This window comes from Nannospalax galili, unplaced genomic scaffold, assembly GCF_000622305.1.
Source record: "Nannospalax galili isolate Female #2095 unplaced genomic scaffold, S.galili_v1.0 scaffold3, whole genome shotgun sequence".
Taxonomy (NCBI): Eukaryota; Metazoa; Chordata; class Mammalia; order Rodentia; family Spalacidae; genus Nannospalax; species Nannospalax galili.
In genome coordinates, this window is record NW_008351466.1 from 50683 (window position 1) to 77168 (window position 26486).

Here is a 26486-nt window from a genome sequence, read left to right on the forward strand (position 1 = left end):
AACTAATCAGAGGAGATAGAGGACCACTTCATTCTGATCAAAGGAACAATAAGCCAAGAAGATATTATAATCATGGACATATATTCACCAAACTCTGGTGCACTCAACTTCATTAAAACAATACTACAGGACTTTAAGACCCAGATTAATCCCAACTCATTAATAGTAGGGGACTTCAATACCCCACTGTCTCCATTAGATAGGTAAACAGGGCAGAGAGTTAACAGAGAGACATCTGAATTAAACAATACCATATATCAAATGGACTTAACAGACATTTACTGAGTATTCCACCCAAGCACCAAAGGACATACTTTCTACTCAGCACCCCATGGAACCTTCTCCAAAATCGACCATATACTGGGGCACAAAAAACCTCAACAATTACAAAAAGACTGAAATAATTCCATGCATTCTACCAGACCACAATGCAATAAAGCTTAAAATCAACATCTGCAGATTATGAACTTGAAATGACTTTCCTTGTTAAGATAAAGCAGAGGGACTTCCTTATATCCTTGGCTGTATCCCTCTGATTTTTGGAAAATGGGAACTTTTCAGTGTTTAGTTTTGCAGAGCTATTTTCTTCTGATTTGTCCTGGTCTGCTGGGTTCTCCTGTAAGAGCTTAGCTCAGAAGAGTGGCCTTCCATAAGCTTTGTGGAACAGAGCTTCAAAATTTCTGAAAGGCAATCAAGGAAGCTTTGAATAATTAAAAGGACATTCTATAGTCTAGTATGAAAAGGCTCAATGATAATAAAGTACAAATTCTCCACAAATCAATACGTACATTTAACAAGATTGCAATGAATAACATCAAGAAGTTTTTTTTTTTTTTCTGATCAACTTAATTGAGCTTAATTTTAAAGCTCATTTGGGGGAAAAAAACTGAAGTACCATAAACTCTACTGGAGAATGGCAGTGGTGTCAGTGTGTGGCTGTGCTGTACACAGAGGGCATTGAAACCGAGTGCTGGATGAAAGGCATAAGCACAATGCATAGGAACTGCACACTTGCTAAAAGGGGCATCTCAGATCACTGAGATGTGATGAAATGCTTAAAAAAAACGTTACCGGAAATGTCAAAAAATGAAATCTCAAGAAAATAAGAAAAATTTATAAGGAGATTATTGAAAGATAAGTGGAACTTTTGCAAAGGGGAAGCAGATCATAGCAGTGGGAAGAGACTATACCCTGAGCACTGGCAGCCACAGGTTGTGATAGAGTTTTCCTTTGATAGAGAGAAGTGATAAAACCTACAAAGTATATGTGTGAGGAGATGAGCAACAGGGGCTTTGAGACCATAATGCAGAGAATAATCCTGACTTGGGTAGGGTTTTCCTTAGGGCCTGTATTCTAGTTGGGGTGGGTCAAGCTTTAGTCCTGGGAATAAGGAGTGATCTCACTGAGCTCAGATCATAGCCATGTGCAGAAGCATGATGGAGATTCAACTAGAAGGGCAAGTGAATCATGGAAATAAACCCAAAATAGTAGGTTTAACAGAAAGTATCACCCTAGAAAGCCTGTGCTATAGAGTTACACCTAGATGTGCAGGTGCCACAAAGTCTTATTTAGAAGTGAAGCTGCATCTGTGAGTCTCATCCGGAAATGTTTTTGTACCAGAAAGATATTCCTAAATGTTTAGATGCATCAGGGAGTTTCCTGTAGAAGTACAGGTGTACTGGGAAGATACAAATAGTAGTGTAATGTGTTCAAGTGAGTATCCGTGTCAGTACTGATGTATGAGAGAAATTCACTTCAGAGTGCAGTTGCATCAGGAAGACTAAAATAGATATGTGAGTGTAAAATGGATTTAACTAGTAGTGTAGTTACACCAAAGATGCTCACTGGCATGTACAGGTACACCAGGGTGATTCACTTTGAAGATCATATATACCAGTGAGACTCACTTGAGAGTGCAGGTGCAGCAGGCAGACTCACCTAGAAGTGCATGCACACAGGTATCTGATCTGAGAATTCAATTGCATTTTGGTTTCTGAACTGATTTTGAGTGCAAGAGATAATTTCCTCCAAAGAGTTAAGTTGTATCTGAGAATCTCACCTGTACCTCCATCTTCTGTAGGGATACTATACTGGAAGTACAAATGTGCCACAGAAGCTTACATGGGACTGCAGGTGCATCACAGGAACTCATCTGGAATTGCAGGTTCCTCTGAAGGTTGCATATTAAACTCCAGGGCAAAGAGAGGCTCAGCTGGGCATTCTTGTGCACCAAAGGCATTCAAATGACACAAGTGATCAAACATGATGAGTATGAAAGCATATCACACAACATAATTTTGGGGGCAAGTGTACCAAGGAGATACATGTAGAAGTGCAGGTCCTCCACAGAATCTGACCTGGAAGAATAGATGAAACACAGAAACCCATAAACCTTGGAATCTCACATAAAAGTAAAGAAGAGGGGCTGGAGAAATGATTCAGTGGTTAATAGCACTGACTGTTCTTGCAGAGGACCAGGGTTTGGTTCCTAGCACCCACATGGTGGCTAACAACCATTCATAATTACAAATATTAAAAGTAAAGAGGAATGTAAAAGTCTCACCTATGAGGACAGGCATACAATAAGGTCTTAACTGGAAGTCCTGGTGTGCTATACTGTCCACTCTGGAAGGGCATTTGCAACAAATATACACACCTGGCATGCATATATCCAAGAGCGTCTCCCCTAGGTGTCCCCTAGACATTCTGGTACACCATGACAGTGAGAGCAGATGTGCCAGGGTGTTTCACTTGGAAGTGCAGGAGCCATAGGGAGATATATGAAGGAAGACAGGTACTTCAGAGGATCTAAAACGGAAGATCAGGGCTACCAGATTACCATAGAATGCAGCTGTACCAGGGATGTAAACATGGAAAGCAGGTGCATGACTGACCCTCTCCTGAAAGTGATGTGGCAATGAGATTCATCTGGAAATGAAGATGTCCAATAAAATCTCACATGGTAGTTCAGATGTATCACAGTGTCTTACATCGGTGTGCAGTTAGGATGCCTAACCGGAAGTGTAGGATATCCAGGGAATATACCTGGAAGTGCACATGAACCACAGTCTGTCCTGAATCTGCAGCTGTAGCCCAAAGTCTCAACATGAAGTGCAGCTACAGAGTGGACTCTGCTGCAAGTGAAGATCTGCATGGATTCATCTTGCAGTGGAGGTACAAAAGCATCTTACCTAGCTCTGAGGCCACAATAGGAAAATGCACCTGAAGGGACAGTACATCTGGGAAATACAGCTAGAAGTCCAGATAAGACTGGGTTGTGCTGGTCTGGAGACCAGCCTGGAAGTGCAGTGCAGGTCTCCCTGGAAGTCCTACTTGGGAATGCAAGTGCACTAAGAGATCTCACCTGAAATGGAGACGATCAGAGTCACACCTGAGGGAAACTGCCCCTTGGAAAACAAGTGCAAAAAAGAATTTCACCTCATTTGTAAATGCATGTGCACAATGTAGGCAGACGTGGATTTGCAAGCGCAGTGCTGACACTTAGCTGGAAGTGCAAGTGTAACATCGGAATTCACCTTAAATTGCAGGTGGACTGGGGAAGCACTTTGTTGTGCACATAACCACAACCTGATTGCGCAGGTGTGACACAGAGCCTCATATGGGAGTCCAGGTGGACCAAATAGTACACCTGAAAGTGCAGGTGAATCGGATTGATCACATGGAAAGTCAAGAGGGAGACTGTCATGGGAATGCAGTTGCAGAAGTATGTCTCATCAGAGTACAGGTGGAACAGAGTCTCACTATGGAGTAGTTTTTCACAAAGAAGTCTCACCTCAGAGTTTACTTGCTCAAGGAATTCCACCTGCAAAGAAAATTGCATTAGGGACTAATCTAGAAGCACACATGTAAAAGGAAGTCTCACCTGGAAGTTCAGGTGCAGGTTGATGGCCCTACCTCACAAGGTCAGTGCACCACAGAGTCTGACCTTGAAGTCTAGGGACAACAGGAACTCATCTGAAAAGGAAGGTGCATTGGGAAGACTTTACCTCAGATAGCAGGAGAGTGAGTTCTTCTCATGAGGGAATGTAGTTGCACCAAATACATTGCTTGAAATTTTGGTTGCACCAAGAAATGTGGGTGCTCCACGTCTCCCATGGAAGAACACATGGATGAGGGAAGGTCATCTGGAAGTGCAGCTGTATCAGAAACACTCACCTGGGGGCTGAAGTGTTATTAGGGAGAGTCACTTGGTACTTATGTGCACCATGAGACTCACCGAGGTATGAAATCTTATGAGATAGTTTTGATGGGGAGTTCAAGTACACAAGAGGGTCCCTCCGGGGAGCAGGGATGTGCCAGAGAGTCTCACTGGCTATGTAGTTACATAATTTCAAGGGATTCTAACCTATGAAATACAGCATCAGGCAAATAACATGACTGGAGATATACAAGGAAGACATACCTGGAAAATGTATCAGGGTCTTATATCAGGAAGTGCAGTTGTACAAGGTAGATTCCCCTGGTGGATGCAGGGGCAGCAGGGAGACTCAACTTGGAGCAGAGCTGCACCAGAAGGCCCACCCAGAGGTGCAGTCACAAACAGGATCAAGAATTTGAGGAACAGTTGCAGCAGAGCCTGACTCCATGGGAAGGTGCACAGTGGAGACTCATGTGGAAGGGCAGGTGCAGCAGAGTCTTGGCTGTGCATTCAAGTATACAGGATAGTCCCACATTCAAGGAAGGAGCAGAGGACCAGAGTCCTTTCTGCTAGTTTACAGATTCCAGGAAACCCACTCTTGGAGTTGAAATATACCCCTGGGACTGCTTTGACTGTTCAGATCTGCCAGGGTGACTCACCTGCAAGTGAACATGAACCCAGATGTCTCAGGAGGAAGCTCACCTGCACCACATACACTCACCTGGAAGACAAGGGGGTGGGGCACTTAGAAGGGTTGACCTGGAAGCACTGTTACAGCAGTGTCTATTCCACAAGTGTGGATGAACTTGACTAACACATATCTGAGAAAAGTTATACAAGTCTGTCATATCTGAAAATACAGGCATGCCAGGAAGTTCAAGTACATTAGAGAATCACACCTGGAATTGCAGGAGCAGCAGGTAGTCTCACCTGGAAGTTCAGCGTCACCAGAGGATCACACCGGGAGGAGCTACTGCGTTACTGAGAAGCATCTAGAAATGGCTCAATTCCTGTAAGAGCCTGTGTACCAGAGAAATTCAGTTGGGAGTGCAACTGTACCAGGGACTCACTTTGAAATAGGTTCACATTATGAAGTCTCACTTGGGAGTTAAAGGGCACCAGGTGTTCCAGCTGGGATTGAAAGAGCACCAGAGATTTTCACCTGGGAAGCAAGAGCATATGAGAGTCCCATAGGAGAGGTCAGATGCACCAAGGAGACTCACCTAGGTGGGCAGAGGTACACACCTGGAAGTGTACTTGCAACAGAAAGGCTCATCTCATTGTACAGGTGCAATAGTGAGTCTCATCCTGAAGTGTAGGTACTCTAGAAAGTTCCCTTAGGAGTTCAGGTAGACAGGTACTTAGGAGTGTAGGTGAACTAGACCTTCTCACCCATGCACTCAGGCAAATATTTCTTACCTGGAATTCAAGTGTGCCACGGACATCAAATCTGGGTTGCATGTGCACAGGGGAGTCTCACTGGGAGCTCAGGTGAACCATAGTACATTCCTTGGTAGTTCAGGTGCACCTAGATGTCTGTACCTGAACATTTCGTTCATTCCTGTTCTCTCTTTTGATTCTGCCACTCAAACGACCAGCATCTACCCACACGTCCATGTGGCTCTTACCTCTGAGCTCATTGCTCCTCACCCCCAAACTGGCATATACGTTTTTGTCACCTGAGCAGGGAAAAGACAAAATCCAGTGTTAATTTTAGAAATTATGCTCATGTGAGCCCTCCTTTCCTACTTTTCCAGAGAGGGCAGTAGGCAGCCACCCAGTGACACTCAATCCTGGTTTTTTTTTTTTTCCAGTGTGCCCTCCAGGGAAACTGGAACAGGTAACAAGCCTGGGTGCAGAATGCTGAGGCCTCAGAGCCTGCTTCCATCATGGTGCAAAGGAAAAGGAGCCTGGCATCCATTTAGAATGAGGGCTTCTGCTTTCTGGTAACTTCTTCAAGACTCAGGCCTTGGCATGCCTTGACACTGGCCCGCCTGGCAGTGCCCAGCACCACAGCAGCAAGGTATTGGCTGTCTCCGAAAACCAGCTTTTGCTTGCCAGCTGGAGTTGCCTTTCTCATTACCCGAAACCCACTGTGCTGCCCTAAACGTTCTGAGAATTGTCTGTCCCTTGTTTTCTTCCTGATATGTTTAGGAAGTTCCTTCAAGGCCTAGCATCTCAGGGAGGTAGCTCCATTTTCTACAAACTCCAAACATGAGATGGAGGCACAGGCAGGGGCAAAAGATGAAGAACTACAATACTGGTCCTACTCAGAAAAATCTAGATCCCTAGGGTATGAGCTGTCTTATTGGTGAGTAGCAGTGTGCATGTGTACAGTGGAATGCAGTCTTTTTTTCACATTCAGAACAGGCTTATGAATGACTCAACAGGCCAGGCCACTGGTGTAAAAACTCTGGTGCTCTCACTGTACTGTTTTGGAGATTGTAATTGACATATCAGAGACAGACTGAGCACAGAACTTGTGACCCAGATGTTCCTCTGACCCTGTAATGATGAGCCATGGTCCCACCTGCTTCCCATGCTCTGCAAAGGAGTCACTCCCCTTATCTCTTCCAGCCAATCGGTTGACCATAGCCGCTTTCCGGCTATGTGTATAAAAGCTAGGAAAACCATGAGGCCGACCTCTCACCATTTTGTGAGGCTGTCGGGAACCACAGGATTTATGTTTGGGTGTGGACTTTCAAACACAGCTCTGAATGGGGGTGGGGGGCGTACTCACTCTTCTGTAAGTAAACCCACACCCCAAGCTCAGCAAGTCCAACAAACTCATTAAGATTCTTCAAACCAGGGTTTGGAGAATTCTTTTCTCAGGTTGTCGTAAGGACCGTGGGAGGAGGGGATTGGATGCCACGTGTGCCTCCCAGCAGTGACTTTGACTCACAGAACTCCACAGTGAGATTTAGGGACTCCAGGTAGCAGTATCGTGAGGCTGCTCTGAGCAGAGGTCAACTATCCCACAGACCAGGGAACAGACCACTTTTACCATGCACCTTTCAGCTGCCTTCTAAACTGAGCCAGAATCTCCCATTTCTGGGCAGGCCCAAGTTTTTTTCATGTTGACACAAATAAAATGAAATAAAACAAATATACCTTGGATAAAATGGCAACAATGTAAGGTTTTTATAAGTTAGTAAAGATTTATACACATGGGCCAAAATAGAAGATGTGCAACAGGTGAACAGATCTTCAGCCTGTGCACTAGCTCCCTGGACTATCACTGAAGGGAAGAATAAGATGACCAAAGACAGGGACATGGGTATACCCAGCATTACAGGACAGGATCAGACAGAGAACCTTCCTGAGGCATGAAGATGGCACAAGGGTGGTCAGGAGAATGCACTTGCCTTTACTCACATTGAACACAGACAGCCTGAGAATCTAGTGGGACCCTGGTTATGTAGATCTGCAGCTCAGAAACAAGCTGGATCTGCAGAGAGCAATGCAGAACTTTCCATGTTCACAGAAATGAAAGAATCAAAGATGGAACAATGATGTAGTGTAGGTCCAGGAGTTAGGCACATGCACTCCAGAACTTTGTGGAAGAGGAGGTCTGACCCAGGTTCTGAGTGGGAGCTGGCCCAGGGTTGGGAGACTAAGACAACCAGGGGAAAGAGGGATGATAGGTCCATGGGGTAGCTAGGTGCTGTGTCTGCCATCCGGATTGTACCAGATAGACTAGCCATAGATAGTGACATTTGGAGCCCTTTCCCCGTCCCTGCTCAGAACCCAGGGAGGAGAGAGCAGATTGGAAACAGCTAGGTGATATTTTTAGCACCGAAGAGCTGAGGAACCTCACCGGGAAGCATAAGAGAAAAATCCAAACCAGACCACCAAGGAGGACCAGAAAAGCATTGGCCAGGGGCAGCTGAAACTTAGGAGGAGTTGAGGTGAAGTGTGGAGGAGGAGGCCTAGCCCCAAGTGTGGGGACCTAAAGGCTCCACTTTGCATAGGTCCGAAAGGAAGTTACTGGGGGCGCGGCCTGGCTTGCTTTGAAAGTCTGAAGAATACTTCCGCACTGCTGAGGTGTGCATGATCAGTGCGTGACCATCCTTAAGATACACCCTCAGCGGGGGAGGGAGGAGTTCCAGGTGCCTTTATAAGCTCTGTAATACCTGCAATAAATGAGCCCCTGCCTGACTAGACTCCCCGTTGTGTCTGATTGTCCCCAGGTATTGGGGGTGGCGTGGGCTGGCGAACGGCATGCTTACTCATCCCCAATCATCACCTCCCGGGGGTTGCTGGTTTGAACCCCTGGCACCCAAGACCCTAGTCACACCTCGTGTGCAGAAGCCTCAATTTAGCATATGGAGAAACTGAGACTGAAATGGTCAACTCACAGAAAAACTGCTCCCTACCCTTGCCCACCAGCAATGTTCCTGACCATCAGGATTTATCATAGGCTAGACAATAAGTGGATGATACCTGCAGAAAGCCCTTGGCCATTAATATGAGCACAGGCATTCCCAGACTTTTTGGACCATCATGTTGCTGTCCTCCCTTAGTGAGGCCTAGAAGCCCATAGAAGAGTCTAGTCAGTGTCCTAGAAAAATTCCAGTAACCTGATGTTCCTTAATGCAATGGAAAGAGATAGCAGGACCAACGAAAGGAGTGAAGAAGAGAAAGAGGCGTCTGTGCTGTGAGGAGCAATAACAATGAGACCTATATGTCACAGTCATCAAACAGAAGGGAGCACTGCCAAAATGTACTTTGTTTGAAACTGTCATTATGATAACTAATAGTTATCGTATCTAATTAAACTGAAAAGTGAAGGAGTCTTCGGAAAAGGGTTCATCAGGCAAGACCTTGGAAACAGCTGGGTTTACAGGTGGCTTCCAGACGCCTGACCGTCAACACTATACTCAGTACATTCATTTGTTGATGTCCAGGTTTTAAGATCTCATAAAAGAGAGGAATGGAATACCCAGGAGGTGTTCTAGGAAGTAGAGTTACACTGAGACATACATTGGGACATGGATTACACCTCTGATTACCAATTGTGAGGTCCGAGAGCCAACTACAAGATGCAAAATGTTCCAGAGAGTGAGGAAAAAAATAGTATGAAGAAGGCTTAAAAAGCGCTTTTCTCAAGTGTGGGCGAAGTTTCCATCAGAAAGACCCTGAGTTCCTTGCCCTCATCATGGAATGCAGTGAGGCCTCCATTGCACCACGTTCCCAACCCAGACAGAAAAACAATCACTATAGGAGATAGAACATTCAGGCACCAGTCAGAGGTAACAGTGCAAGTGCATACTATAGCAAGACCTTGACAATATCAGGGGAAATTAGTCACCACTTAGATTTCTAGGCAAATTCTACCCAGCATAAAACAAACTCATAGAATTGTCCATTAACCTCCTCCACTACCCATGTAGTTCTCAGTGGTGTTCTGCAGTGAAACCAAGGTCAGGAACTTGGAGTGGGTCCAGGACCTCAGTAGAGTCCTAGTGCTGGCCCAGCATATGATGGGTCCAGGACTAGCTCTCAACAGCAAGGAATGACACATACACGGGACTCCTCTAAAAAGATTGTTGTGTCAGTGTAGAGTTTTTGGATAAAACACTTGACAGGTGCTGTACTGAGTGGTGGTATGTATTACCCTGGTCACAGAAGTCCCCCTTCATCCAGTCCTTCATCCAGGTGAAGCTGTGGATATTTCTGTAGCTGTGGGTACATTACCATCAACTGACTTTTATTAAGGAGATACCCTGTATTATTTGGTAGGCCTTATCCAACCCTTTGAATGCCTCAAGGCAAAAATAGGTTTCCAGAGATGAAATAATACCTCAGGACTGTGAATCCTGCCTGAATTGACCTATATAAATATTTAAATAAAATAAATTATAAGAGGGCAATTGAATACAAGGAAAGCTGGAATCATGCAAGAAAGGAATGCAACGATTCTTTAACATTTGTAAAGTTCTTCTTTATACCAGGTGGTTCTATACACCTTTTTGTTCTAGCACACTTTATTCATCACAAAACTGGGCTCTAGTAAACACAATTATTATTTTACATTTGTTGCAGATGAAAACCAGAGACACAGCCTGGCTAATTCACTTGCCACACAACTGGCAGTGTCAGAAGGATTCAGATGCAGTCATGTGGCTAAAGACCACTAACCCTGTTTGGTTGTAAGGTCTGATAGAATGAAAAATCATGATTGAAAGGTCTCCAGGGTGGGTTCAAGAAGAGCACTGATACAGATTATTAGGGGCAAGGAGTTTATTAATATAATTAGTAGCAGACAGATAGATCATGGCATGGTGGGGACTTTGAGGAGAGTTCAGCCCCAGTAACAGAGATTCAGACAGAATGGTGAGGCATCTGTTCTAGTTTATTTCTCCATTGCTGTGACAAAATACTCTAATACCAACTTGAGGAGGAAAGGGTTTATTTTATCTTACATCTCCTGGGTCACAGTTCATCACTGAGGGAGCCCAAGGTAGGAACTCGAACTCAGGGCAGGAGCCTGGAGGCAGGAGCTGGAGCATAGGCCATGGAGGAACCCTGATTACTGACTTGTTCCCCTGGCCCCTGCTCAGCCTGCTTTTTTCTTTCTTTCTTCCTTCCTTCCTTCCTTCCTTCCTTCCTTCCTTCCTTCCTTCCTTCCTTCCTTCCTTCCTTCCTTCCTTCCTTCCTATTTAATAACCACACGATTAGAAGAAGCATCTCCTTACAGCTTTAACATATTCAGTAACAATTTCCAGAGCAAAGATACACCTCTTTCAAAAGTGGCTGTAAATTTTTAGGTTCACAGTTAAATTAATATGGTTATACAGTATTGAACTCAGTATAAACCCTGTAAGATATAATATTGAATGAGTTTTTAACCTTTAAAGAAGATCTCCATTTCATTTTAAAATATGCTGTTTCCTACATTTTTAATGATACTAACACTTAGATGTTTGCACATGTGTCTTTAATCTCTATGTATCTGATTATTACTAGTCACTGTCAGTTACACTCGGATCCTTGGCACCTGAGGATGGATATAAAGTCAGGTATATTTCAATGGTAATGTTTATTGCCTCTACTAATTAACATAAATTTTAATGCTTCCTCCTCAAATATAAGTGGTTTTCTAAATTTGTTGAAAAGGAACCAGGGAAGTAAAGGAAAACAATCTGAAAGAGAAGAACAGTAGGAAACAGTTAATAAGGGAGATATAGATAAAAATGGGGCTATTTTAAGGGGGGAGGGAAGGTTATACAAGGAACCTAGGGATAAAAGTAAAGAAGGTACAAATATTTTATTTATTATTTTTATTTTGTGTGTATGAGTGTATTGCCTGCATGTATGTGAGTGCAACCATGTCATGCAATGCTGCGGAAGTCAGAAGAGGGCTTTGGATTCCCCTGGAGCTGGAGTTAAGGACGGTTTGTAGTCACTATGTGGGGCTGGGAATCGAACCCAGGTTCTTTGCAAGAGAAGTCAGTGTTCTTAACCACTGAGACATCTCTCCATCCCCTCAGCCTGCTTTCTTATGCAACACAGGCCCACCTGCCCAGGGGTGGCACCACCCACAGTGGGCTGGGCCCTCCCATATCACACAACAATCAAGAAGATGCCCCACAGACATGGTCACAGGCCAGTTCAATGGTGGCAATTCCCCAATTGAGGATCCCTCAGCCCAGATGTGTCAAGTTGACACTAAAGCTATCCAGCACAGTGTTGGGATAGTCAAGAGTGCCTGGAATGGAGAGCATGGCCTCCAGGCTAGATACGTCCTAGTGAGGATGGCAGGAAACCTGCCCACTCCATTCTAGATACAGTGTCTCTTACCCAATAACCCCCAAGCAAAACTATTAAATCCCTAATCCTTTAATCCTAACAGGGTCCCTTGTCGATCATGTGACTGGAGGACAGGACAAAGGCCGCATAGCCTTAGAACTTGTCTCCCTCCCCCACCTTCTTGCCCACCAGAAACCCAACCCCTTCTCTTTGCTCGCGAAACTTTCCTATATAAACCTCTGTTTCCGCCATAATGAAGAGCTGTCCACTGGCACAGTCTCCCAAGGTGGAGGTGTTTTCTTCTCATTGTACTCACTGCCTCTGGAGGCCTCCCTACCCCCACCAGTCACTCTCCTCATCTAGACCTACCGCTGGCTCTGGGGACCAGTTTGCAATTGTCTCTCAGCAGGGGAGTTTGGGGAGGCCGGCAGCACAGCATCTGATGAGAGGAAATAAGGACCCGCATGGCAGAAGTGACAAGTTTTTTTTCTAATAGCTCTCTGAGGATGGGACAAGTTTCACAGTATAAGCCTGTAGGCAGGTTCTCAAACTCCCAGGCAGTGAGCAGGGAAGTAGTGGGGAGCAGACTCTCTGTAGGGGAGAAATCCTAACACCTGGAAGTCTGTTAGCTAGAGATTACAGTCGGTGTCTCAAAGAGTGCCTCCAGTGTCTGTGAGAGGGAAGGGCTGTTTCAGGTATTGTGGCCTAACAGCAACTGGATTTTGACATTACAATCCTTTTTTGTTTTGTTTTATATTGAGACAGGATCTCACTATGTAGCCCTAGTTGACATGGAAGTTGGTGTGCAGATCAGGTTGGCCTTGATCTCACAGCAATACACCTGCCTCTGCCTCCAAACTGCTAGGATTAAAGATGTTTACCAATATGGTTAGCCCTGGCGTTACAACCTTAAAATGTTGATACCAGTTTTTGTTTGTAGTGCTTTGCTGGGGATTGATCCTGTGTCCTTATCGACTCAAAACAAGTGCATTACCACCAACGCACATCCCTAGTTCCCAAGAGATATTTTTAAAATTATTTTATAGGAAGGGTCTTGAAGATTTGGAGAGATGGCTCAGTGGTTAAGAGCACTGACTGCTTTTGCAGAGGACCTGGGTTCAGTTCCTAGCTCCTACATGTAAGTTAACAACTACCTATAACTCCAGTTCCAGGGACTATGACGCCCTCTTTTGGCCTCAGTGAGCACTGTATGTGTGTGGTGCACTTATATACATGCAAGCAAAACAATAATACACTAAAAGCTAATTAACTAATTAATTAAAAACAAGAAGCAACCTTGCTATGTAGCATAAGCTACTTTTGAACTTTTGATCCTCATGCCACAGGAGAGCTGGCCTTATAGGGATGTACTGTTGAGCCTAGAGTAACCTGCATATCCAGAGCATAGGGAGAAATGTATAGAAGAAAGCTACATCATCAGCCACCACAGGAGGATGTCAACGATCATTACTAAGTCTATCATTCCAACAAAACAAGTGAAACTGTATTATCAGGGAATGTGTAGGGACAGAATAAAAGACTGAGGTAATAAAGGGAAATATTCGTTTCTGGAAATTAGTGGGGCTCAAAATTAAGTGGACTGTCGTGGCTTGGAGAATTTGAGACCCATTGTCATTTTTGAACTGTTGTCATTTTTGGTAGGTGCAAATTATTCTTAGAGACAAAAGCATTCTACTAGGGTCAGTGTCTGTCATTGCCACCAGGTGCTTGAGAGACCCCAAGGAGCTGGGATCTGCTGGAGGATTGTCACTTCTGGGCCCCAGATCCATAACTTCTCCCTATGTCTCTGGCCACCTTCCTGTGTAACCACCTTTCTGTGCCCACTGATTTCCTGCTGGAGTAGATGAAGTCACCAGGAGATGACTCAGGGCAGCAGCTGATTCACAGCCAGATCTGTCCCCTCCCTGACTCTCAGCTGTCCTCATCTGCTCTTCTCTCTCCCTCCTTCACATCACGTTCTCATCCCAGGCTTCCCTGGGTCAAACAGTTCTATAATTATCCCAAGCCACTCACAGTGGCAGGACCCTATAGACTCAGCTATTTGGGAGCCTCACGGTGTGGAATCACATGGAGCCAGGAATTGGAGACAAGGCTAGGCATCATGGTGAGACTTCATCAGAAAAAAAAAATCAATACAATCTGTTCCAGAGGTTGACTAATTGTAGCCATTCCTTTTACTTTTGAGATTTCCCAGGCCATCTCTTATCTGTGTCTATCTCTGTCTCTGTCCCTTTTTCAAGCTCCAGTACCTTCCCCACATTCCCTCAGCTTCTCTTCTGGGGCTAAATCTTAGTGTTCCTCCAGCAACTACTAGCCTCCGTCTACCAACCTCATCCTTCCCATACTCAAACTCTCCAGACTTTCTGTCTTCTTCAGCCAGGCCTTTCTGGTCCTGTCCTCCCACCTCAGGTGTCAGTACCCTCAGGTATATCCCTAACCACTTCTGGGGATTTCCCAACATTTTGCAGCACTAGCAATGTATGAGTTGACCTGAGTCTTCAGCCTCCCCTCCCTGTGCACTCAGGCCTCTTAGACCTTTATCTCCATCATATCAGGAATGATACCAAATCTTACTGGGCTCCCCAAAATAAAAAATATCCTCTGATCCCCACCTGCACTGAAGGTCTTACATGGTCAATCCCTGATGTCATCAAGTTTCCCCCTCCACACTCTGCAAATCTGAGGTTCCCATGATGCTCTGAGCATACCCCTGACAGTCCTACCTTGGTGCTCATTCACTTTTGCCCACTGTCTTCATGTGTCTTCAGCCTTAGGCCAGTGTCATCTCTGTCTTCAACCTCCCTATTGCCCAGAGCACCTTACCTAACTCTCACTTCCAGTACTACCCACGGGCAGCTGCATGCATGGTTCAGAAAGACATGGTCAGAATCCTGCCTTACCTACTTTCTTGCTGAGTGTTCAAGATATTGCATGTCTTTGAATTTTGGTCTGCTTATATATAATGTCAGGAAAATAATGCATAGCACTGTGGCTGGTTGTGAAAATTCAGTAATGTCTTGCTACAGGAGCTAAGACAAGTGTGCTGCTCATTGAAGGAGACTTCCCCTAAACTAACCATGTGATAACTGGACCTGGTCTTCTTTGGGCAGCTGGAACTTGTGGGAGGATCCTGATTCCCTTTTGGGTTTTAAAAATTGTGCTTTCCTCAGGCCCACTGACCCCTGAGGTTTTCACATACCCTGATCCCTGATGCAGGGCAGAACCAGGAGTAATATGTGAAGGGACTCATTGGGACCCAGGGAGACCTTTCTAGAAAAACCCTCAGGGCTAGAGATGGCTCTACAGAAAGACTTTTAACTACACACTCAAATTCTATAATACAGGCATGGCTACTCAGATGCTCAGATTCTACCAGAGGGGGCCATGGTAGTTTATGTCTTTCAACAAATTTCTCCATTTTGTGTGGGTTGACAAGTCTACTGCATCAACTTTTTCTTAATTAAAAAAAAACTATTTTATTATTTTTATTTTATGTGTATGAGTGTATTGTCTGCATGTATGTAAGTGCACCTGTGTCATGCAATGCCCATGGAGATCAGAACAGGGTGTCGGATCCCTTTGAACTAGAGTTATAGACAGTTGTTAGCCACCACATGGGTGATGGGAATGGAACCCAGGTTTTCTGTAAGAGAAGTCAGTGCTCTTAACTGCTGAGCCATATCTCTAGCCCCTGCATCAACTTTTTCATAACATCCTTCATCATGTAAATATCTGGAGGATCCTAAGGAACCTCTCCTTCCTCATTTTAGCACTTCTCATCTTTCTCCTGTTCTTGATCACTATAACTAGTAGCTTAGCAATTGTGTTAATCTTCCAAATTATCATTTGTTAGTTTTTGTATTTTTCTAATTCTTTTCTATTTTCTATTGCACTACTTCCTGTTCTCACGGGTTTTGAAAATTTTATTTCTTCTAATTATATCAACTTATTTTGCTCTTCATTCTTCTAGTTTCCTAAAGTAGAAGTTGAATGTATTGAGACCTGTCTTCTTTTCTAATATAAATGTTTTTTATGATACAGAATTCACCCTGAGTACTGCTCACATGGCAGTCAATAAGTTTAACATATATTCAGTTCAAACTATATTTTAATTTTTTTCTCACTGCCTCATTGACTCCAGGGCTATGTAGAAGTATGTTGATTGTTTATTAAATATTTGAGGGATTTTCCAGATACTTTCTATATCACAAATTGATCTCTAATTTAATGATCTTGTGGTCAGAGTACACACTTAAAATTATTTGAACCCTTTAAAACTAGCAAGTCTTGTTTTATGACTGGAAATCTGATTTCTCTTGGTCAGTGTTCTGTGTATGGTTGAAAACAAGCATGGTATAGCTGCTGGGCACAGTGCTAACAGTTTCCTGGGTCAAGCTGATGGATAGTGTTTGTCGCTCAACCTTTTTATGTCTGTTCTTGCTTAATTTCCTATCTGTACCTATCAATTAATTCTTGAGAGCTAAGTGTTCAAATCTCCAACTGTAACTGTATTTCTATTCCATCTTGTGATTTTTTTCCTCATTCTTTCATTTTCTTTAAGGTTCTGATTGAGATAATATACATACATTTCCTGGTTTGTTATGCTCTGTTGATGAACTGACTTGTATATCACAAAATGATTTTCTATTCCTACAGGTACCATGCTTTGAAACCCACTTTTTCTGGTATTAATATTGCCTCTCCAAACATCTTTGGATCACTATTAAGAGGTTTGTTTTTTCCTATTCCTCTACTGTTACTCTTTTTGGGTCTGTATATATGAAGTTCCCCATAAGTAGCTTTGGTGATTGCTTTCTTTTTAAATCTGACAATCTCTGCTATTAGATTGCAATGTTCAAAACACTTAAGTTTAGCAGAATGGTTCACATATCAGATTCTAGTTATCCTCCTGCCATCTCATTTCCTGTTTGTTTCCTTTGCCTCTTTCTCTGCCATTATGGGAAAGAACCTTTTTGAGCTTATCCTGTCTCTCCTGGTGGTTTATCATCTACTGCATTCCAGAACTGGTAGCTAGTGGTCATCTCTGGGTAAGAATCTGAATCTGACGACTCTTGGTTCCTGGATCTCAGTCATGGCTCTCTGTCCTGAGTGATAATCAGTGTTCTGACCACCATGAGTTTATATATTTTCATGAGGTTTTGATTTTTTTTCAAAGTTGTTTACTGTTTTACTGGCTTGATGGAAATTTGTGGAACGCACTACCAAGAACTTTTTATTGTTAATTTAAATTTTTTTAGAATTTCATACATGAGTATTGTGTTTACATCATTTCTACCCTTTCCTCTTCCCCTCCCACTTCCCCCACATCCCAACTCTCTTTCAACTTCACACACACACACACAATTTTATATATATATATAAACTTATTGTGTCCATTTACTGATGTTAGTATGTACATGTGTTTAGGACTGATCAGTTGGGATTGGATAACTTATAAAGGAGCTTGACCCTGGAGAAAATGGATTCTATAGCCATTGATTGCTCATAGCTCTTCATCTACAGGTATGAGCTTGTAAAATTTCCCCCATCCTTATTGGCATGTCAGCAAGTATTGCCATTACATGAGTCTGTTTTAATCATCACACAGCTTACATGGGCACCTATCTCAACCCAATTTGACAAAACTTAGAATTACCTGAGAGTAGGGCCTTTGGGCCTGTCTGTGGTGAATAATCTTGATTACAATAATTGAATTGGGAAGGCCACCCACTGTAGGTAGCCCCATTCCTTAGGCAGAGGATTCTGTACTGCATGAGAGCAAAGAAAGCAAAGTGAGCACATGTGTGCATTAACTTGATGATCTCTGAGTTTTGACTATAAATGCAAATGACCAGTTGTTTCATGTTCTTTCCTCTGTTGAATTCCTTGCCATGATGCATGGTAAGCTAGAACCATGAGCTAAATAAATTTTTGCTCAGAGTATTTTATCCCTTACACTACTCAGAGTATTTTATCACAACAACAGGAAAATAAACCAAGACAGCCATGAAATAGATCATGTGGTAAGTGCAAAAAAAAGTGGAAGAAGCTGGAGCAAGATGGGGATTTCCATTTTAGATGTGGTGATTCACAAGGACTGAACAGATATGGGAATCAAGTTTGGTGGTAAGACATGAAACATGGAAGGGCACCTGAGTCTAGAAAATACCAAATGAAAATGTTCTCACTCTCAGGAGTGTTCTGATTGAGGAGACAGAGTGACTGAAGTGGGGGGCCTGAAAGGAGATGAGAGAAGAGGACAATACATCATGGAGAACCTTTAAGCCATTGTAAGGTTATTGACTTCTATACACTGTAGAGTGTGGAAGTCACTGTAGGGCTTTGAACAGCTCAATGATGTTGTTAGGTAGCTAGTTAGATATTAGCAATATTAGAGGACATTAGATCTGGACCCTTCAATCATAAGCAACAGCCTGGAACACCAAGGACTGGAACTGCAGAACCCTAATTACTATTCAGAAGAATGGGACCTCAGTCATATCTCTGACCCTGTTGAGGTAATGTGACAACCTCAGCTACCTGGAAGGTCATTAATTAATATATGACTGTTGTGTGACACTATTTCTAGGGAGACATGAATAAAATCTACTTGCCCCAGATAGGAAACTGATTACAGACCACCTAATAAGAATGCCATAAAAATCCAACTTGGTGAACCAATGTATTGGGGTTACTTATAGGAGAATGGGAAGGGGTTACTTAAAGGAGCAGAAATTATTCAAAGGCAGGTGTATTACTGAAAGCCCACGGCATGAATGATGGCTCACAAAAGTTGGAAATCTGGGGCTCACTACACAATCTGCAGAAAGCTTGACAAGCTGGAGAGTGTCTTTTCCTGGTAGTTCAGTTGGTCTGAGCAGCTGAACTGCTGGACTAAGAGTGTCTCTCACCAGTCCTTACTGCTTACAAAAGTTTAGGGATGGGAGTGGGGGACTGGTGCATCTGGTCAGTTTCTGGGACTTCTTAAAACGTCTCAATTGTTTACTTCCTGAGCCTTAATGAGCCTTCCTTTAGAACACCCTGAGTCTTAATAAGCTTCCCTGCAGGATGCAATGGATCAGCTTAGAGGAAGTTGCTATATAAAGCTATCTAAGCCTGATCCCAGGAGCCATAAAATTTAAGTTTCCTTTCTGTGTAACATGAGGATTTCTTATAAAGAATTTACACATACCATTGCTCTTTCAGGTAAGACTCAAACCAAAGATGTTTGTTAATTCATTGAACAGGAGAAAAGCCTTCGAAAAACTACATGTTTCCAGAAACTTTAGAAATAGTAAAAAGCCTGTCAAAAATGTAAGTTGGTACATTGGTCTCTTTGGCCATTGTCCACTTTCTCCTTTTGTCCATTATATCTTCTACACTATGTTCTATGTGTCTCCTCAGAACTCTTTCAACAGAGATCATAAGGATCAGAGAGCCAAATGGAGTCCAGAGCAAGACCCCAGTGACAATGTGAATGTTTTTGCATTCTTAGTGGCTCACTTGGCTTTTGTGATGGGATCAGATCACAGAGAGGCCAGGACAGCAAAAAGACACAGTCTGGACTGTAGCAACAGCCCAGGAAAGAGATGATAGCCACTAGAAGAGGAGTGGATGCGTAAGACATGGAAATAGTGGAATTCTAATGGCATTCCTAAGGAATAATTGCAAGACTTTGTGACTAAAGTGTGAGTGCTACAGTGAAAGATATTGACACTGTCTTCTGTGCTTTGTCTGAGCACCTAGGGGAAGGATGCTACCACTTACTAGCATAGAGGAGGCAGAAGCAGGTTTTGAAGTTCCCAGGGACTGTATGATAGAGAAGCTGACCAGATATGCCCATGGGAAGAGGTAAAAAGTTAGACTGGGTTGGGCTTCAGAGAATGTTTGGTGGGTAAAGCATCTGCTACACATATGTGAAGACCTGATTTCAGATTCCAAGAACACGTGTAAATTTAGATGTGGTATCATGTGTGCATCTATAATCCCAGCACGCCTATGGCAAGATGGGAAGTAGAGACAGAAGAATCTCTGGGCTCACTGGCTAGCTAGCCTAGCATGCATAGTAATGAACAGCAAGGGGCCATGCCACAAACAAGGTAGAAGTGAAAGACCAAAACTTGATATTGTCCTCTAGCCACGACACTTGTACTGTGGCATGCATACACCAGCATTCACACATACATAGACATATCATATATACATACACGCACAAATTTTAAAAAGGAAAGCTGGAGGCCAGGCATGGTGGTACACGCCTTTAATCCCAGCCTTCAGAAGGTAGAGGCAGGCAGATCACTGTGAGTTTGAGGCTAGCCTGGTCTACACAGCAGGTTCCAGGCAAGCTGAGGCTACAGGGAGACGCTGTCTCAAAAATACCAAAAAAAAAAAAAGGAAAGTTGGGCTGAGGAAGCTGAATTTCTGGTGTGGGTCGTGGCTGAGCTTACCAGTGCATAAATACCATGTAGCATTGTGTTCCTCCAGCAGGTGAGATTCCTCAGAACAGATACAGACAGTAGGTAGTGGTCCCTGAACCATGCTCTGCAAACTATCCCTAGGAATAGAAAGAGGAGGAAGCTGGGGTTTAGGAACCAGAGAAGCAAGGACCAGAGGGGAATTCATGGTCTCTCCAGCAGTGAAAGCCAGATCAGTGTTTCTTAAGAAAGAAGGATGGTTTGTGCAGGTTTGAGTGGCCATAGTGTATGCAGTGCTGAAGTTTGCATGGATTGGTAAAGGAAAAGTTGCAAAGGAAAGCTGAAGACAAAGATCTGATGGATGGGACTGAGAAAAAGAATGCAAACCCTGTTGTAAAGAGGTAAAGAACAGATAAAAGATCTTTCAAGGAATATTAAATCTATGGAGGGATAGTTCTTAAGATTTGCAGAATTTTTGTATGCTAATGGGGTGTTTCATAAAAGTTACTGGTGTAGGATAGAGGAAGTAATGACAGGAATAAAGCGTTTGAGTGTTCAAAGGGAGTAGGTCCAGTGTAAAGTGAAAAGACTGACCTTTGAAAGCCTCAGGAAGAAAGATGGAGCTCAGTGGTAGTATACTTACTAGGTAAGTATTCTAGCTGGGTTCCGTATTCAACACTTAAAAAATAAGAATAAAGCCTCAGGGAGCTTCACTATTCCACCTAAATCCTCAGCAAAATTCATGCCAGTCTACATGTGCTACCCTCATGTACATTCACTGTTTTCCTCCATTCACATATACAGCCTCCCTCTCTTCAACAATCCAACCATTAAACCTCCTTCTATTCTTTCAATCACTTCACTTCTAGCCAGATTTCTACCATTGTTTCCCAATTGTCCACTCATCAAAGAGTCTAGCAACACTCTAGCTCAGTGGTGTATAAATACATCCATTCAGCTATTGATCCATACCTACCCACCCATGTCATCTACTTGCTCTCAACCTTAACCTTATTTTTCTCTCATATTCTACCTCCAATGCATATTGTTGGCCTTAGCTATCTGATTCCACTTTTTTTATAGTAACTTAGTTTAGGCTCACTGTAATGTCTCTCCTGGTTTCCCTGCTTCACTCTTGTCCCCACCTCCAAAATCTACCCTTCACCCAGTGCCTATTTGAGTACTTTGTGCACTCAAATAGAGTTTAAGTTGAAGTTAGGCACACTTCATTGCATATGCATCTTGGGACTTGCCACTTGAATCCCTCAAAGTTATTCAAGGGTATATTTGTTTGTTTGTTTGTTTTTTGGTATATGTGATGGGGTACGTGTTCACATGGGTGAATGTGTGTGGGTGCCCATTCACATGTATGTGTGTGTGCGTGCGTTCGTGCGTGCGTGCGTGTGTGTGTGTGTGTGCATGGAGGCCAGTAGGCAATGTTGCTTGTCCTTCTCAGGAGTCATTCATCTTGTTTTATTTAAGATTTATTATTATTTTCAGTTATGTATGTGTAAGTGTGTGTAGGTATGTGCACATGAGTGACGGTACCTATAGAGGCCAGAAGATCACATCGGATTCCCTGGTACTGGAGTGGTTATGAGCCACCTGACCTAGGTGCTGGGAACAAAACTCATGTCCTCTGGAAAACAGTCCATGCACTTAAGCACTGAAGTATCATTTCAACCCCTGCTTTGGTTTCTGAGACAGGATCTTTCATTGGTCTGACTGGCTAGGCTGGCTGGTCAGTGAGCTCCAGGAATTCACCTGTCTACCTTGCTTCCCAGTACCAGAATTAAAAGAGTATGCCATCATTCCCAGCTTATTTGTGGGAGATAGGAATCAAATTCAGGTCCTTATGCTTGCACAACAAGCACTTTATCCACTGAGCCATTTCCCAGCCACTCCAGGGTATGTTATGTTAATTCTCAATGCCTCTGGTTCATAGAGACAACATAGAAGTCTCATGTTAAACTGTGCTGCTCTTAGCTTTGAAGATGAGGTTCATTGAAGCTCCTGCTAGCTCTTAGAGTTGGCCATGTCCTCAGGAGATCTTGCTCCTGTTAGCCACACAAGGAGCATAAGGATACAGGTATGAAGACACTGGGTCTCCCAGCCCCCACACTACCTCTTTGGGGTCCTAGATCAGTCACTTTTCCTCCTTATGATTTAATTTCACTATCCATGAGATGGGATCACTAACCTTGAAAGGCTCTGATCCCAGCACTTGGGAGGCAGAGGCAGGCGGATCTCTGTAAGTTCGAGGCCAGCCTGGTCTACATAGCGAGTTCCAGGTCAGCTGGGGCTACAGGGAGATCCTGTCTCAAAAAGACTCCCCCCTCCAAAAAAAAGACTGGGGCCAGAGAGATGACTCAGTGGTTAAGAGCACATACTGTTCCTGGGGGAGGATCCAAGTTCAATTCCTAGCACCTATGTTAGGTAAATCACAACTACGTGTAACTCCAGCGCCAGGAGATCTGACACCTCTGGCCTCCATGAGCACCTGCACTCATGTACACATTATCTGCACACAGACACATAATTAAAAATAAAAAATAAGTCTTAAAAAACAAAGACTAAATGCTTTTTGCCATCAATGTTGAACTGACCAGCAGCCCGGGCTTCTGGAAAACAGCTCAGGCTCAGAAACAATCCATCCTTCATATTCAAAAAGGAAAGCTCACTATGATGAGCCCAAGTCCCTCATAGCATTTTGAAAAGACTAACAAGGTCCTGAGCATCTGGGACAACACCATATCCAGACCTTCGTCATTTCTACTTTTCCCCCCTAAATGATAAGATAGACAACTCTCTTAACCCCACTGGGCCATCAGAACAAAATATCTGTGAGCAAAACTCTGAAAGACCTCTCCATCATCCAGGCTCTGGGCTAGGACCCACCCAAACCTAAGACAGTCCCTGAAGAATGGCTGCCTTCTGGGAAAGCTTCCCTGCACTAGTTTCCCAATGATCCCATAGCCCATCTCCCTGTACTGCTCTTTCTAGCAACTCTTAGAAAAAACACTCAAAAAAGAAATCTGTCCAAACCTGAGAGGCCTGTAAGGCTCAGGATCAGAGATCTGGTCTGGTGCAGTGGCCCCAACCATGGCAGCATCTTCTCATCCACTGCAGTGACTGCAATGACCCTGCCCCACTGCAGGAACTGCTCCCTGGGAAGAAGGAAGGAAGTTCAGGCTTCTGCAGCCTCCAGAGTGATAAGACAGCTGTAGAAGAAGAAACTGCACATCAACTGGTGCTTAGCTGGTGTCATCTGCTGACACCCTAAGTTCCTGGTGAGAACAAGGCTGAGGGGTTAAGGGATCCTCTCAAAACTGCATAGCAAGGAGGCTGTCAGCCCAAGGTTGGCCATGTGCAGGATCACCAGATCTCATCCCATGCCCTAACACCTGACCTGTGGGCAATGCCTTCCTCTTGGTGGAACCAAAAGTGGGCCTTCATTGTCCCCTGTTCACTCCTTTTTGAGACCCAGCCCACTCCGAGTGCAGCTATGAACCCTCTGAACACAGATCTTCCTATTTTTCTTTCTGTGTGTCATATTTCTCTCTGATCACATCATAAAACATACACAGCTATGAACACAAAATCAGCAGCTCAAGCAGTGATCTGAAACAAGATTCCTCCTAATTACCACAGCATTGCTGGCTCTACTGCCAGAAGGCTAGTGAAAAGCCCTCCTATTAGAGATGTTTTGTCACAACAGAGGCACAGGTAGGGTACATAGACAGAGCTCAGTAAGTGTTTGGTTGTTTCTGTTATTGTTTTGGTTTAGAAAGAAATGTCCAAGTTGTACATTCTCAGTAATACAGCATTATTATGTCTGTGATGTTTATTAGACAATCACTAAATATTTTTGATGCTCCTAGCATCAAAGAAGCTGAAGAAAAAGAGCCTTCTGTGCACGCCTCTGTGCCACCATCTTCCTAGGGCTATACCTGCAGCCAGAACCCTGGAACCTTCCAGAAGAAAGAGTAAGGCAAGAAGCTCTTGGCAACTGCCACCAATGGAACACGTCTTGGAGAAGCCCGGTTTAATCCAAAGACTACAGGAGCAAGGACATGGCCAGGGGGCATTTAGAAACATTTTCGCATATTCTGCTCCTAACACAGGCTCCCAAACCACAGGACTGTCATGGAAGGCTTCCTGGAGGAGGGGGCTTCTACACAATTTGAGGCCAAGGAAGAAGAATGAGGACTGGGCATGCTGGGGCAAAAAGAGTTCAGAGCAAAGGCCTTAGGGATGCTGCTACTTTCCCACATGTGCCTGCTTTATGAGCTGAATGTTAAGGTGTCTCCCAAATTCATGTTGGTGCTCTGACCCAAAATGTGGCTGCATTTGAAAATGAGGTTCTAAGGAAGTAAGTGATATCATTAGAGTGGGGCATGATTGGGTAGAATTTGTGTCTGTATAAGAATAGAGGTTGGAGCACACTCTGCTGTGTGTCTCTGTCTCCTCATTCCTCGCTCACTTGGTTGCACAATGATGGGGTTGCTGCCCATGAGCCAGGAAGAATGCCTTTCCTTTCAACTGACCCTGAAAGTCTTTGTTCTCAGATGCTAGTCTGCAGACCTTTGAGAAACAAACTTTTGTGTTTTAAATCCGTCTGTGTTTTTGTGCTGGCACCCAAGCTGAATTTCCCAGCTTTTTTGCTGAGACAGCTGCCCCATTCCTTTACTTCCATAGTTGCTCCCAAGAGCCAGGCCTTACCTGGACCTGGAACTTGCATTGGTCCCTGGCCCAGCAAAGAAAGAACCAGCTCTTATTTCTACAGCTATGAGAAGGATCTGGGCTGCTGTAACCATCTGGCAGGGTTACCACAATAGAGCATCTCCTTCCTGGAATCTGAGTCAAAGGGGATTTGATAGTATTGGTCAGCTGGGCATGTTATTACATCCTTTTGATGGGGAGAGGCCAGAGAAGACTGTGGAAGAATGGGGACACTAAGACCAGGGAGATCCAGGATGACCCTCTCTGTGGTAGGGCAGCTCCATGGATGGCTATGGAGCTGCCACCTTTATCATTCATTTGATATTAACTGCGCTGATTAAAGGGGATGCAGAACCATAACTATTCAAGCAAAGATCGGGCCCTTCCTTATGCCTGGCCAAGGTGGGGCCTCTAATAAAAAGGATGTCTTAGAGTATACATTTATTGCCCTCCTAGACCCAAAGGAGAAAATTCTAGAGAAAAATTGGTTCCTGGTAGTGATGATGGTCCCACTGGATGGCTGAATGAGTAGGAGTCTCAGGGAAGGGAGGAAGTAGCTGGTCCCACTCCTAGAGCAAGGCACCAGAGGAAAGTATGTGGGCATCTGAGCCTCTTGGCTGGGGCAGACATGAGATGAGGATGTCTGGTAAGAGGTTATGCTAAAACCTATATTATCTGAGGCAAGGGTGTTGCAGAACTGGACAGCATTGTGTAAGCCACTCTGGAAGAAACACAGATTTGGTTCAGGGATGGATGGGAAATGTAACCCAATTATTTCTAGGGCTCAAGACAGCCCTATCAGTACGGAGTTCCCACAAAAACTCCAAAGTCACCCAGGGCCCAAGCAAGTGAAGCTGTTCACTGACAACTTCTTGGTAATCCCCCAGGTTATACACAACAAAAATTCAAATGCAGGTGCCTGTCCCCTGCCAAGCCCATATTTCAGCATCCATCCTACCCACAAGCTCTTTCCCAGCCTGTCACGTGTCTCCTATCCTCCACACCCACCAGGTTGTGGCTTCTGGACACTTTAATTGGCTCAGGCTTAGGCCTGTAAGGAGGATGAGGTGTTGCCACAAAGTTCTTGGTACTTGCCACCCTCCTTTCATTCCGACTGCCTCCCATGTGAAGACTCCACAAGCCCACCTGTGATGACACAGACTAATGTGCTCCCAGGCCACTGTGTAAGGAGTGACTGGTGGACCCTTAATTTGAGGGCAAGGAATCAGCAAAAAAGAAGGGCAAAGAGAGAGATGGCTCAGCTGTTAAGAACACTGGCTACTCTTCCAGAGGACCCCAGTTCAGTTCCTAGCACCCACATGGTGGCTAACAACTGTCTGTAACGTCAGTTCCAAGGGATTCAACATCCTCTTCTGACCTCCATGCACAATGCATGACACAAGGTACATATATATATA

General features: G+C 44.0%; 1 long non-coding RNA gene across 11 annotated transcripts in view; it reads right to left on the bottom strand.

The window, feature by feature from the left end:
• Positions 1-349: 349 nt before the first annotated feature.
• Positions 350-26486, bottom strand: part of LOC108491561 — a 56003-nt gene continuing 29866 nt past the window's right edge. For 3 of the 11 annotated variants that reach the window (XR_003846268.1, XR_003846266.1, XR_003846270.1), the window contains 4 exons: positions 4424-5838; positions 2657-4183; positions 2060-2357; positions 350-680 (listed from right to left, as the gene is read on the bottom strand). This is a non-coding gene — a long non-coding RNA (uncharacterized LOC108491561). Of the gene's footprint in view, positions 681-2059; positions 2358-2656; positions 4184-4423; positions 5839-23391; positions 23514-26486 lie in introns of all 11 variants that reach the window. The other 8 variants (XR_003846261.1, XR_003846264.1, XR_003846267.1 and 5 more) reach the window with 7 other exon arrangements.